Source organism: Tachypleus tridentatus, chromosome 2, assembly GCF_004210375.1.
Source record: "Tachypleus tridentatus isolate NWPU-2018 chromosome 2, ASM421037v1, whole genome shotgun sequence".
Classification (NCBI taxonomy): domain Eukaryota; kingdom Metazoa; phylum Arthropoda; class Merostomata; order Xiphosura; family Limulidae; genus Tachypleus; species Tachypleus tridentatus.
Window position 1 is genome coordinate 89,256,150 of NC_134826.1, and position 13,324 is coordinate 89,269,473.

At 34.5% G+C, this 13,324-nt stretch overlaps 1 pseudogene across 1 annotated transcript in view; it reads right to left on the reverse strand.

Moving 5' to 3' along the window:
• Positions 1 to 6,423: 6,423 nt before the first annotated feature.
• LOC143245552 (tectonin beta-propeller repeat-containing protein 1-like) overlaps positions 6,424 to 13,324 on the reverse strand; it is a 62,426-nt pseudogene continuing 55,525 nt past the window's right edge. Inside the window, exons 19-21 of the transcript XR_013025638.1 lie at positions 10,701 to 10,903; positions 9,275 to 9,394; positions 6,424 to 8,249 (exon numbers count right to left, since the gene is read on the reverse strand). The product of XR_013025638.1 is annotated as a tectonin beta-propeller repeat-containing protein 1-like (transcript). The remainder of the gene's footprint in view (positions 8,250 to 9,274; positions 9,395 to 10,700; positions 10,904 to 13,324) is intronic.

The following is a 13,324-nucleotide window of genomic DNA, read 5'->3' on the forward strand; positions in this document are numbered from 1 at the left end:
GATAATGAATTAGGTTTATTTATTGCAAACGAAATATATTATTTTCAGGAGAGTTCGTCTAGATTTCTGTTAGCTATTTACGGTTTTAACTATGATGTTATTGTAACATTAGGAATTAGTCTCCCACGAAAATCGACCTGTTCTTAACATGATCACTTAATTGTTTAGAATAACTCAACAGTTTCGCTTATAACGATGGTTCGGACAGAGTGGAAAGAGGAACATTATTCGATATCAAAGGTTGTTTTTCTTCTTAAACCTCGCAGTCAAACTGGGAATATTTCAGTCGATATCTGTAATAAAACAACGGGCTAATCTTCACGTGTACCTCGATCTATTGATTGATTATTTGTTTGTAATTAAGTCAACAAGCTATACAATGGGCTATCTGTGTTCTGCCCACCAAGATTATCGAAACCCGGTTTTCTAACAGTGTGAGTCTACAGACATATCGCTCTGCCACTGGGGGCATCTCGATTTAACACAGAGTTATTAGTAAAAGGTGATGTTTCCCTTAAAATATCACGATAGTAGGCCAAACAAAAACGATATTTCTATACAAAAAACATCAAACATTTTTATCTCCTACTTTCTAGAATGTCTTTTTTTCCAATCGTCTTTTTTATTTCTGCTTACAATTTTTTATCTTAAGAATATCATTTGTTATGCTAATATTTGTAAGTTATGAAATCGTATCAATGTAGTCGAATATATATATATATATATTTCCACAGTTGAAAAAATATCTAATGCTGTGTTAACGAAGAAAATCCAATCCAAAAGTTTGTTTTTGTTTGTATTTTGCGCAAAGCTACACGAAGGCTGTTTGTACTAGCCGTCTCCACTTTAGCAGTGTAAAACTTGGGGAAAGGCAGCTTGTCAACACCACCCACCTCCAACTCTTAGGCTACTCTTTTACCAACAAACAGTTGGAGTGAGCGTCATATTATAACGCCCCCACGACTGAAAGGACGAACATGTTTGGTGTGACGGGGATTCAAACCCGCGACCCCCAGATTACGAAGTGTGTGTCCTAACCACCTGCCCGCCATTTCAAGTGACTGACGTACTGGAAAAAGAAAGAGTTAAATTAATACTAAAATTTATAAAAATGTAAAACTATTTACAAAGCTCTTCCAGTGTTAACACTGGTATTTTAAGATGTCAAAGTGTTGAACTATTAAAATCGCTTGTATCATGCATAATCAACATACTTTTAAAGGCTTCTTTTCAAATCGTGAGCCAGTTTGCAGGTTTAGGAACTTCGATCTTTAATACAAGAGCTATTATAGTTACATCGATATGTTGTCAGGCCTATAAATATAATATGTATTACGGGAGTTACATATATCATCGTCCATTGTCTTGATAAATTTTTAACTTCACTATTTCGCTCTATTTAAACATTTACACCATCTATCGGGCAACGTTCTGAACAGAAATGGTAAAATATCAAACTCTGAAATTATATATTGAAAGTTATTGGTATTATTTCAACTATTTTTCCGTATCACTGTTACCTTGACAAGTGGTAACTCCTAGAATAAACTGTACCCCATATCCATATGGTTTTGAGTCTGCTTTACTTCTCCATATAGTAACCTAAATTAACTTAGCATGTTATTTCATCGAATTTTTTATTCACTATTAAACCGTGGACTGAGTGTATGGGGATTGTATATATGTATATAATATATTAAATATTTCTTTAACATCTACATATAAATTATATCTCAAGTTCCTTTGTCTTTGTAAATTGCAGTTTTGGTGTTAATAATAACTAACTGATTACCAGTGGCGCCAGTGCATTAGATTCGTGTGTGACGTATCCATGACGCCATATCTGCACCCTAAGAATGGAGAAAAATAAAATTCTCCGTGTCGGGAAACAGAGGCTAAAAGGGAAAAACGTGATCCCTATTGCAAATCTACATGCACACGGGATAAGAATTTCGCTAAGTTGGACGTTGCACATTGCGTAATAAAAAGTTTTTCAGGTATCATATAATAAAGAGTTCCATTATAGTATGATATTGAAAAAGCAACATTTTCTCTGTCATTACAGGTGATAATTATAATATATATAACGTGTGCTTAGATGGCAATTCAGAAGCGAATTAAGGCGGGGGCTTGTATCCTCAGGCCCTGGCTCAAAAGGCCCATCATGAAATTTTGTTTTTTACTATAGTCTTTAGTTGAGATCATATTAGCCCTAAGCCTGTCTGACTCTTTAATACGTCTCTGTATAATAGTATTATGGTTAATATTAACCACTTTCTACCAACAGAGGGTGTGCTTTAGGAACTACTTTTATAACCTGGTCATAGTTCTTTTGTTATTAAATAAAAGGTTGTATATTTCAGTGTTGAGTTTTCTAAAGAATCTCCATTTCCGTCATTAATTTGCCAGTTACACTTCTTATGGACCCGGCCTGGCCGAGTGGTTAGGGCGCTCAACTCGTAATCTGAGGGTCGCGGGTCCGAATCCTCGTCACGCCAAACATGTTCGTCCTTTCAGCCGTGAGAACGTCATAATGCTATGGTCAATCCCACTATTCGTTCGTAAAAAGAGTAGTCCAAGAGTTGGCAGTGGAAGATGATGACTAGCTACCTTTCCCCTACTCTTACTCTGCTAAACTGGGGACAGTTAGCGCAGATAACCCTAGCGTAGCTTTGCGTAAAATTCTAAACAAACACATAGACATTTCCTATTATCAATCATAAACTCCATTTCAAAACATACTTTTGTTTTAATTTACTGTTTTGTTCAGAGGCGATCAATTGACCAAGAAAAAACATAAAAGATAAGAAAGTTGAATGCCGATTAGACGACCTCAATGTATGATATCGAATATTAATAAATTGTGTCGCATTTCATGAATGGTTCTCTTAGGAACACAAACGTCCAACTGGGAAACGCGTTTCGTCTACCAGTATAATAATTTATTAAATCCACATGCGACGTTTGCGTGTTTTGATTTTATTTCCAGACTTGATGTCTGCAGTTACGTTCGTCTTAGTTAAATCCAACTGTACATACGTTCACTACGTGTTTGTTAAAAGTAATGTTATCCAACAGAACGCCTCCTGGAAGGTTCAGTGTTAAGTTGAAGGTGAAAATCATGATAGACAAGATTTATCTTGTTTTTCTGCAACAAAGTAACGAATGCAAAACCAACAATATAGAAGTTCTGAAATAACGGGAACCCACACGCCATCTGGACCTCTGTGTGGTTTTCTTTAGGTTCTTAAGAGACAGTCAGAAGTATTTTTACTAGGTCAGCGACTGTGTCTGTTGTATTGACAGTTGTGTTCAGTGGAACCGTACTTCTCGTCAACCAAAATACATTTGAGACTACCAGCAAACCACTGGGTTTATATGATGGCCATTTTTTGTTGGTTGCAACGCTGGAAAGGGATTCCTTTAGTTTTCTTACTGAGCCTAACAGGAATTAACGGGAACGTTAAACGGTAGGTTATTAAAACCATTTTATCATTTTTATTTCAAATTTTGTTACTTTGTGAATAGTAAGTGTTAAAACTTCTAAGTTTGAGTTTACTAGAGTTATTGGTGTAAAACTATTTATAAAGTGTGTTTAAGTTAAAAGTTACATTGTGTTTGTTTTTCATACTTTTGCTTGCGACTCGGTTTGTATCTAAGCGTACAGCTACGTAATATGTTATTTGCGTATTACGTGTGGTTTTTAGTATACAAGGCTACGAGGTGAAGGAGAGTCGCGCAAAGCTACATGAGAGTTATTTGCGCATGGCTATCCCTGATTTTAAAGTGATAAACTAGAAGGAAAGCAGCATGAAGAACATCCACCGTCAATTTTTAAACTTTTCTTGTCTCACCAACAGTGAAATTTAACTGTTACTCTAATAACTCTTTCACGATCTTAAAGTATAGAGCACGTCTTTTCATTTTGTGGTCATGGGACTTGAACAATGGATCCTTCCCATTCACAGTTTGAACACGATAACCAATAGACCAACAAGTGTACAGAAAGGATTATATTTTCGCTTTTGATATTGAAATCGAAAGTGTCGTGTTTTAAATAAACATTCAACTTACAAATAGCTGAACATAAAATTGTATTCCTGTTGAAAATTACTGCAGAAAATCTATAGATAAAATTGCAAAAATCCATTTTTTAAAAAGAGAGTTCAGTACTTTTCTTATAACAGTTGTCCTACCATATGACGTCTCTCCAAGAAACTCGTGTGTTCAGTAGTAGCAGTATAGATAACATATCACTAATGCATGATGGTATTAGGAATAGGTATTCATTCATCTCTAGCGTAATGGAAGAATATGTCTCAGCTGCCTGCCATGAAATGAAAATTACAATGCGATCTTGAGATAGATGCTTGTCAAACATGCATCTCACGCTAACCGCTGTGTAATTGTAAGAAATCGGGTTATTAAAGTTAAAAAGAAACTGATAACACAGAAGAAGAGTGGAAATATAAGACGAAGGTAAAGTTTGAGTTACTCCAAACCAGAGAAATGGACTATTTTATTTTAATCTAAAATAACACCTAACTGAAAAAATGAGTGAATGGCTCAGTGTTTGAAGAACTGAATGTAATAAGAGAAGTCAATCAGTCATAATGAAGAACAGACTACTATATACCAAGTTGGCTGGTTTTATTATGTCGTATAGGTAGTTTAAGGCCTAATTCATCGGACTCTCACCTTATTTTTTATGAAGAAGTCTGATACGATGGCTAATTTCTTACATCTGAGCAATTTGTGTAAGCTAATACAGTAATGTGGCATTGAAGATGTGAACTGTGGCCTTACGGATGACATTTACAGCATTTATATATATATATATATTGGTTTACTGAGTATTACCAGAGTATGATAATGCAATGCCGTGATGGGCATTTTATGACTAGAGCACTTCATGACTTCTTTCAGAAGGGATATATACGCAAAGTCTGACTGTTAAGCAATGTAGAGCCAAAAGACACAATATTACGAAGAATGGGGCTTTATTTAAGCCAACATATTAGTTCAACAATGTTTAGGATACCAACAGGGAAGTTTATGGATCCGAAAGAGAACCCTTTGACCCTGAAATCCATTGCAACGAAGCTTGGCATATATTTTACTACCGTTAAATTCCATAAGGAAACCAGAAATTAGTAATATTATTGCGTCGTAATAACTAATGTGATATATTTAAGTTAAAAAGATACAAGTGAAAAAAAGACTTGAAACCGGGAAATCTGCCTAACAAGGCCAGTGATTTAACCATTGAAGTGCTCACGATTACAAGTGGTTTCTATCGGTAGTCACCGTTATCAAGATATTAAAGAAATATTTAAAGTTGTAAAGACACTTCAGGAACTTGTAAGCTTCTAGCCACAACCTGAAAATCAAAGGCTGTTTTCTCGAAATATATGACCGAATAAACTGGAACTTTGGTTCAGTTCCAATGGACTTTTGAGCCTTTGATTTGCTTATACATGATTTTGGAAGCTGATGTTCACCTACTCTGGAAGATCAAAGGATGTTCTGTTAAGATGCTGTCTGAAACTAGCCTCACTGTTTCTCGCAGAAGAATAGCAGATATAACTTATAAAGAAAACCCCGTCTTTAGAATCATTATCTTAAAATCTGTTTATCCCAGAGGAACTTAATTTTACTCGAATCACATTTAGGTCACCTAATGCACAACTCTAAGCTTAAAGACTTACAACGGTTCTTCACAGTGAACGCAGCAGATAGTCAAAGGTGGCTTTGCTCTACAACAAACAAACAAGTATATTGGGAGTCATGCATTTTAGTCAGGAAATAATCAATGATCTTATAACTTCTGGGAACATGCGTTTTTACTCATTTCATTTCTTCCCATAAACCTTCATTAGGGGTTCAATAATCTCAAATACAGATAATGCAAAGGTTCGAACACAAAATGTTCTTGTACGGATCTAAGCAGGCATCATCATTTCTAACGTACGTCATGGTATTGATACAACGTTATCCACTGTCACAAATGTTATCTTATAAAAAGTGTTGTATTTGTTCAGGAACTCTTAATATTGGCAACTTGTTACCATATTAAATATGGTGTATCATGTCTAACAACTTGTTACCACGTTAAACAAACACGGTGTGTCATGTCTAACAACTTATTATCATGCTAAACAAACACGGTGTACCATATCTAACAGCCTGTTACCATGTTAAACAAAATTGGTGTGACATCTCTAACAACTTGTTGCCATATTAAATAAATGTGGTACGTCATACCTTACAACTTTCTACATTTTAAACAAACTTCGCCATTTGTTACCATCTTAAACAAAATTAGTGTTTCATCTCTAATAACTTGTTACCGTGTTAATAAACATAGGATGATTTCACCTATAAACCCGTCATCAGTTTAAACAAACATGAACAGTCATACTAACGACTTTTGTATCATTTATTGTCAGATCAAAACAAAATAAGGGTCCGGCATGGCCAGGTGGTTAAGGAATTTGACTCGTAATCCGAGGGCGCGGGTTCGAGTCCCCGTCACACCAAACATGCTCGCCCTTTCAGCCTTGGGTGCGTTATAATGTGACGGTCAATCCCACTATTCCTTGGAAAAAGAGTAGCCCAAGAGTTAGCGGTGGGTGGTGATGCCTAGCTGTCTTACCTTCAGTCTTACACTGCTAAATCAATTTGTATACTAAATAACACCATGTAATAAAATGTTTACTTTATCTTGTTCCTGGGCAGAAAGTGCTATTTCCCAATTGCTTATGCCTAAAGAAAATGGAAAAGACCTATTTTTCTCTTCAAACTTTGCTTTTGTGACCTGGGAGTGTACAACAGAAACATAATGGGAGACTATATTTGGGGGATTTTATGTGAAAATGATTTACATTACAGTTCTAAATCTCGAAAAACTACTCACTTCAAAACATTTTTGTATAATTTTAGTATAAATACATGTAAATCTTGATTCATATGTTGTTTTATTCAGACCTTATGTAAATGAAAATGTGCAAATTTGCCCATTTTTACATAGAAAATAGGTTAATTTCATTATTCAGGTCATGAAAACAAAGTTTAAAGGGAATAATGGCCATTTTCTGTACAACACAAGCAATTAAGAAATAACACATACTATCCAGTAACAAAATTTGTTACATAGTGTAATTCCCACAAGTTAATTAGAAACAACAATAACATGTTCTTCATATCCCATACACGTTGACTGTGGTAAATAAATGACAAATACACACCACACAACAACCTTCCTCTCACAACAGATATACACTCCACGACAACCTTCTTCTCACAACAGATATAATGTACACCCCACAATAATCTTCCTCTCACAACAGATATAATGTACACCCCACAACAACCTTGCTGTCACAACAGATATAATATATGCTACAACAACCTTGGTGTCACAACAGATATAATACACTCCACAACAACCTTCCTCTCACAACAGATATAATATACAATAGAACCTTCCTCTCATAATAGGCAACATATGCTGCAACAACCTTGCTGTTACAACAGATATAACATACGCTACAACAACCTTCCTCTCAAAGCAGAGATAATATACACTCCACAACAACCTAGCTATCACAATGGATATAATATACACCCCACAACAACCTTCCTCTCACAACAGATACAATATATACCCCACAACAACTTTCCTCTTACAACAGATACAATATATGCTACAACAAGTTTACTGTCACAACAGATATAACATATGCTACAACAACCTTCCTCTCAAAACAGAGATAATATACACTCCACAATAACCTAGTTGTCACAACAGATATACACTCCACAACAACCTTCCTCTCACAACAGGTATACACTGCACAACAACCTTAGTGTCACAACAGTTACGCACTCCACAACCTTTTTCTCACAACAGATATAATACATACTCCACAACAACCTTGCTCTTTCGATTTACTCAAAACACTATATATGAGTAAGGTAATGAAACACTTCATGTTTTCAACATATAAAACACAGACTATATGATTCACATAACAGCTAGAATTTTCTGAGCTTCCAAAGTTCCATTTTCTTTATAATTGAGAAAAAATGTATGATTCGTAAAAAAGTTAACAAATCAATTTTTCTAAAACCTCCATAGCAATTCCGTCAGTGCCCCCAGTTCTTGGGCTCTGCATAGCTGTGCAATTATATATCATTCTACCCAAATTCTATACACATCCTCGTATGCTGACATACTGCCAACCACCCTAGAAAAGTAAAATAAAATCAAAAACAAAATCATAATTACATTTTTTTGGCTAACTGCATTAAAATATAAAGTATTAACACAGACTGAACTTTCGGAGTTGACCATTTAAAAGTAAAAATCATTTGACATTCAGTCTCCATGTAAGGCTAAGAAACTGTTCGTTATCACAAGCAGTTCATTACGAGATGAATCCTCATGGTTAAGTTTAATGTCGTCAGAATAAACAAAGAAAAACAACATGTTAAAATGTAACACACTTTTAGATTTCTGAACACAACAAGTCATTAAAAATGATTCATTTATGTTAAACTAGCAAAACTCATCCCTAAACAACTACAAAACTGCAGAAAATACAAGAAGATTTAGCCTTGAATAATTTCATCAAAGACCTACATTCACAAAGACAGAAATTTCACTCAAAGTTATATCTGATTTTGATATTGCAAACTGCAAAAACTAATACAAATATATTTTTCACACATTTTCAAAACATGACCAATTTTGCCAACTCTGCATTACTTCAGAAAGTCTTACAGAATTATTCCTAACCACACAAAAGTGTACAAATCATTATGCTTGAAGTGGATTTTTTTCTTTTAACAGTCCCTATTCTAGTGTTTGATAACAATTAACATGATAGAATATTTCTAGAATAGGTCAGAACAACTTACTTATTAATGTGTTATTAAACACTCACTAAAACAATGCTGTAATTATGGCAACAAAATAAATACACTGTAAATGTGTCCTCAGTTAACATTTGGTTTGTACTGGGCTGAGTATTTAAATAAAAAAAAAAGAAATTGCTGCATATACTAACAACTGGTCATGCTATCCACTATATTAAACTTAAAAATTAAAATAAAACACTAAAAGCCAGCAATTACTATTCAAATATATGACATGGCTTCTCTTAAACTCCCTTAAATTACCTGCACTCCCCACATCTAAAAGCAACCCACATTCCAAAGATCAACAATGAGATTCTCCAACAACAGTTTCAAATGTTTAACTAGAACTTACATTTATTATACAGGACCAGCCAGTCCCTGTTTGGTTCTCATCGCTAATACCATCACACTGAAGAATGACCCCGTTGTGGACACCGCTGGGAGTTTGTACTTCGTCAGCAACAACCCACACCTGAAAAAACAACCAACAGTGCCAGTAAGCAGCCTCCCGTGTCCAACAGTGCTAGTAAACTGGCTCCCGTTTCCAACAGTGCTAGTAAACAGGTTCCCGTTTCCAACAGTGCTAGTAAACAGGTTCCCGTTTCCAACAGTGCTAGTAAACAGGTTCCCGTTTCCAACAGTGCTAGTAAACAGCCTCCCATTTCCAACAGTGCTAGTAAACCAGCTACCGTTTCCAACAGTGCTAGTAAACCGGCTACTGTTTCCAACAGTGCTAGTAAACAGCCTCCCATTTCCAACAGTGCTAGTAAACTGGCTCCTGTTTCTAACAGTGTTAATAGACAACCAGTTGATGATTTAATGGTGCTTACTTCTTTTACTGAATGTGTTTAATATTTCTTATCCCACTAAAATGAAAGAAACATACTACGATGAATTAAACGTCTGAATCACAAACTTTCATTGAAAATTATTTTCCACCAATAGAAGTTTGACAAATAAATAATTAATACCAAAACAAAAAACAATAAAACTTTACTCCAACAACAGTGGAATGTATTGGTTTGCTATAAACATAAATAAAAACCCAACCTTAAAAAACAGAAAGCCTTACTTATCACCTCTTCCAGTTAATACAACTTTCAAAATCTTAATAAAATTATCAAATATTACAAACAGAATTACTCAATAACAAGTCCTCATAATTTAAAATTTCTCCCTCACATGACAATTATGGCAAAATAAAAAAAAACAAAATAATCAAAATTTCTCATAATTACTCCATACACAAATGAGTCTCACAAGAAAATTTAAATAACTGAGTCTCAAGTCTTTCATAATTTAGTTTCCTGTTAAAATCTAAAGACTTTGATTTTTAAAAAAAAATGTCTACACAGAGCCTTCCTAATCATGGCATGTTCTAACATCCCTCACTCTACCTGTTTCAGAACATTCTTGATACCACCTTATCCTAACAACAATTTCACTGGTGAATATTTCTAGTAAAGAACTCTACTGTTCACATATTCTAACACAATATCTTTTCCTTGATATATTTTATTATGTATTGAATCCAAATATTCACACATACCCCTCTCTGATCATGAGGACATATAGAAAAGTGTTCACACACACTTCCCATCTATTCATGACAATCTATAGATAAGTGTTAACACACACTTCCTACCTCATTATGAGGACCTACAGAGAAATGTTCATGCATGCTTCCTACCTAATCACCATCACCTACAGAGAAGTGTTCACACACTTCCTACCTGATCATGAAGACCTACAGAGAAGTGTTCACACATATTTCTTACCTGATCTTCAGGTCCTACAGAGACCATTCGTATGTTGCTTGATATAATTTTCCAACAAGTTCCTTCAGGAAACATGGACACAATCTCTTTCCTGAACCACAAGTGTTTTTCTTCATCAACAGCAAATACAGAAGTTTTACCAGCAGACACTTGTTGCAGTGGACTTGATGTCAGTGGAGATTCTACATGAAACCACACCTGACCTGTAAGGAACAAGTTAATACTGTACATTAGTTAAACCTTTTCAAATATAAAACTAAACTAAACTGAACCTGAACCATGCCAAGTTAGGCTGTACATCAGTTAAAACCTTTTCAACTATTAAACAAAACTGAACCTGAACCATGTCAAGTTCAACAGTACATCAGTTAAGCGTTTTCAACTATGAAACTAAACTACACCTGAAAAATGCGAGGTTAGAATGTACATCAGTTAAAACTATTTCAATTATTACACTAAACTACACCTTTACCATGTCAGGTTAGACTGCACATTAGTTCAAACTTTTTCAACTATTAAACTATACTAAACCTGAACCATAACAGGGTAGACTGTAATCAGTTAAAATTTTTCAACTCCTAAACTAAACTACACATGAACCATCTATGATGACAAGGAAACCCACTTGTAGATAAAATTATATATGTAAAAATGGCTAGTATGGATAGAGAAAGCTCGATGTAGAGGAGCGAACAACTTTTCATCCTTCTTAGGTCATCATCGAGTCCACAAAGAAAGAAAGAAAGGTAACTGACCGATAGCTGACCACATGTTTAAAGGCAGTTGTGTAATTGAGTGCAGGAATGTAGAGGGCATGCTTAGATGTTGAATATATTTATTAATATATGTGTAAAAATGTTCCTTTGTATTGGATTATTTTGGGCTTGAGTTGTTGTATAAGTAAGGCTTCTTTAATTTTGCGTTTGTTTATGTTTGTTTCTTTATTCAGTATTTGGGTGTTTTCTATAGTTATGTTGTGTTTATTTGATTTGCAGTGTTTGAAAACGTGTGAAGGTGACTTTTTGTGTTCTTTGAATCTGGTTTTCATTTTTCTACTTGTTTCTCCAATATAGAGGTTGTGGCAGTTATCACATTGTATTTTATAAATAATATTGGTGTTGTGTTTGTCAGTGTAGTTTTTACATAGTACAGACCTTAGTTTTGTTCCTGGTTTTTGAATGAATTAGATATTAACTGGAATGTCATATTTTGTTACTAGTTTTTGCCAAATGTTTGTTATTTTTCTGCTGATGTCAGGAATGTATGGTGTGCAGCTGTATATGGTTTCATGATTTTTTAAATCGTGGGGTTTATTTACTTTTGTTAGCTGATTTTGCTTTTTGTATAGGTGTGTGTGTGTGTGTGTGTGTGTGTGTGTATAATGTTTTATATGGTTTGTGGAGGAAAATAATCAACATTTGGCAAAAACTAGTAACAAAATATGATATTCCAGTTAATATCAAATTCATTCAAAAACCAGGCACAAAACTAAGGCCTATACTATGTAGAATATACACTGACAAACACAATACAAACATTATTTATAAAATACAATGTGATAACTGCCACAACTTCTATATAGGAGAAACAAGAAGAAAAATAGAAACCAGATTCAAAGAACATAAAAAGTCACCTTCACACGTTTTCGAACACTGTAAGTCAAATAAACACAACATAACCATAGAAAACACTCAAATACTAAATAAAGAAACAAACATAAACAAATGCAAAATTAAAGAAGCCTTACTTATACAACAACTCAAGCCCAAAATAAATAAATACAAAGGAACATTTTTATATGTATATTAATAAATATATCCAACACCTTAGCACGCCTTCTACATTCCTGCACTAAATTACACTACCTCCTTCAAATGTGGTCAGCTATCGGTCAATTACCTCTTTCTTTCTTTGTGAACCCGACAATGACAGAAGAAGATCGAAACGTTGTTTGCTCCTCTACATAGTGCTTTCTCTATCCATAACAGCCATTTTTATATATATAATTTACACTTGAACCATGTCAGTTTGGACTGTACAACAGTTAAAACTTTTTCAACTACTAAACTAAATTATACCTGAACCATGTGAAGCTAGACTGTATATCAGCTAAACTTTTTTAAAGAAACCTATGTTTAAGATGTTATTGCAGTGAAGATCTCTGAAGATTTTATTTTTCTCCTTTACGTTCAATGCACACATTAGTTTTGTACACTAATCAATACTCCATTACAGATAGCCATGAAAGTACATCCACGTCAAAGGTTTTGTACATTTGTTGAAAGATACTTAACAGTTTGAAATCCCAACAAGAAAGTTCCATGTTTGGAACACCTAATGTACTTTTGGTTGAGGCATATCACTAAGTAATGAACTTCTCTCCTCTATAGGAATTGGTCAATTTACAATAAATATCACAGGAATAGGAACTGACATTAACAGCAAGCTCATTTTATTGGATTTTGTTGAAAGTTACTCGAGCTATACTTAATCTAACCACCCTTAATTTTGAAGTGATAGGCTACAAGGTAAGGTAGATAGCTAGTCAACACAACCAATTGCCAACTCTTGGGCTATCCTTTACCAACCAACAGTAGTATTAACTCCACATTACAACACTCTTC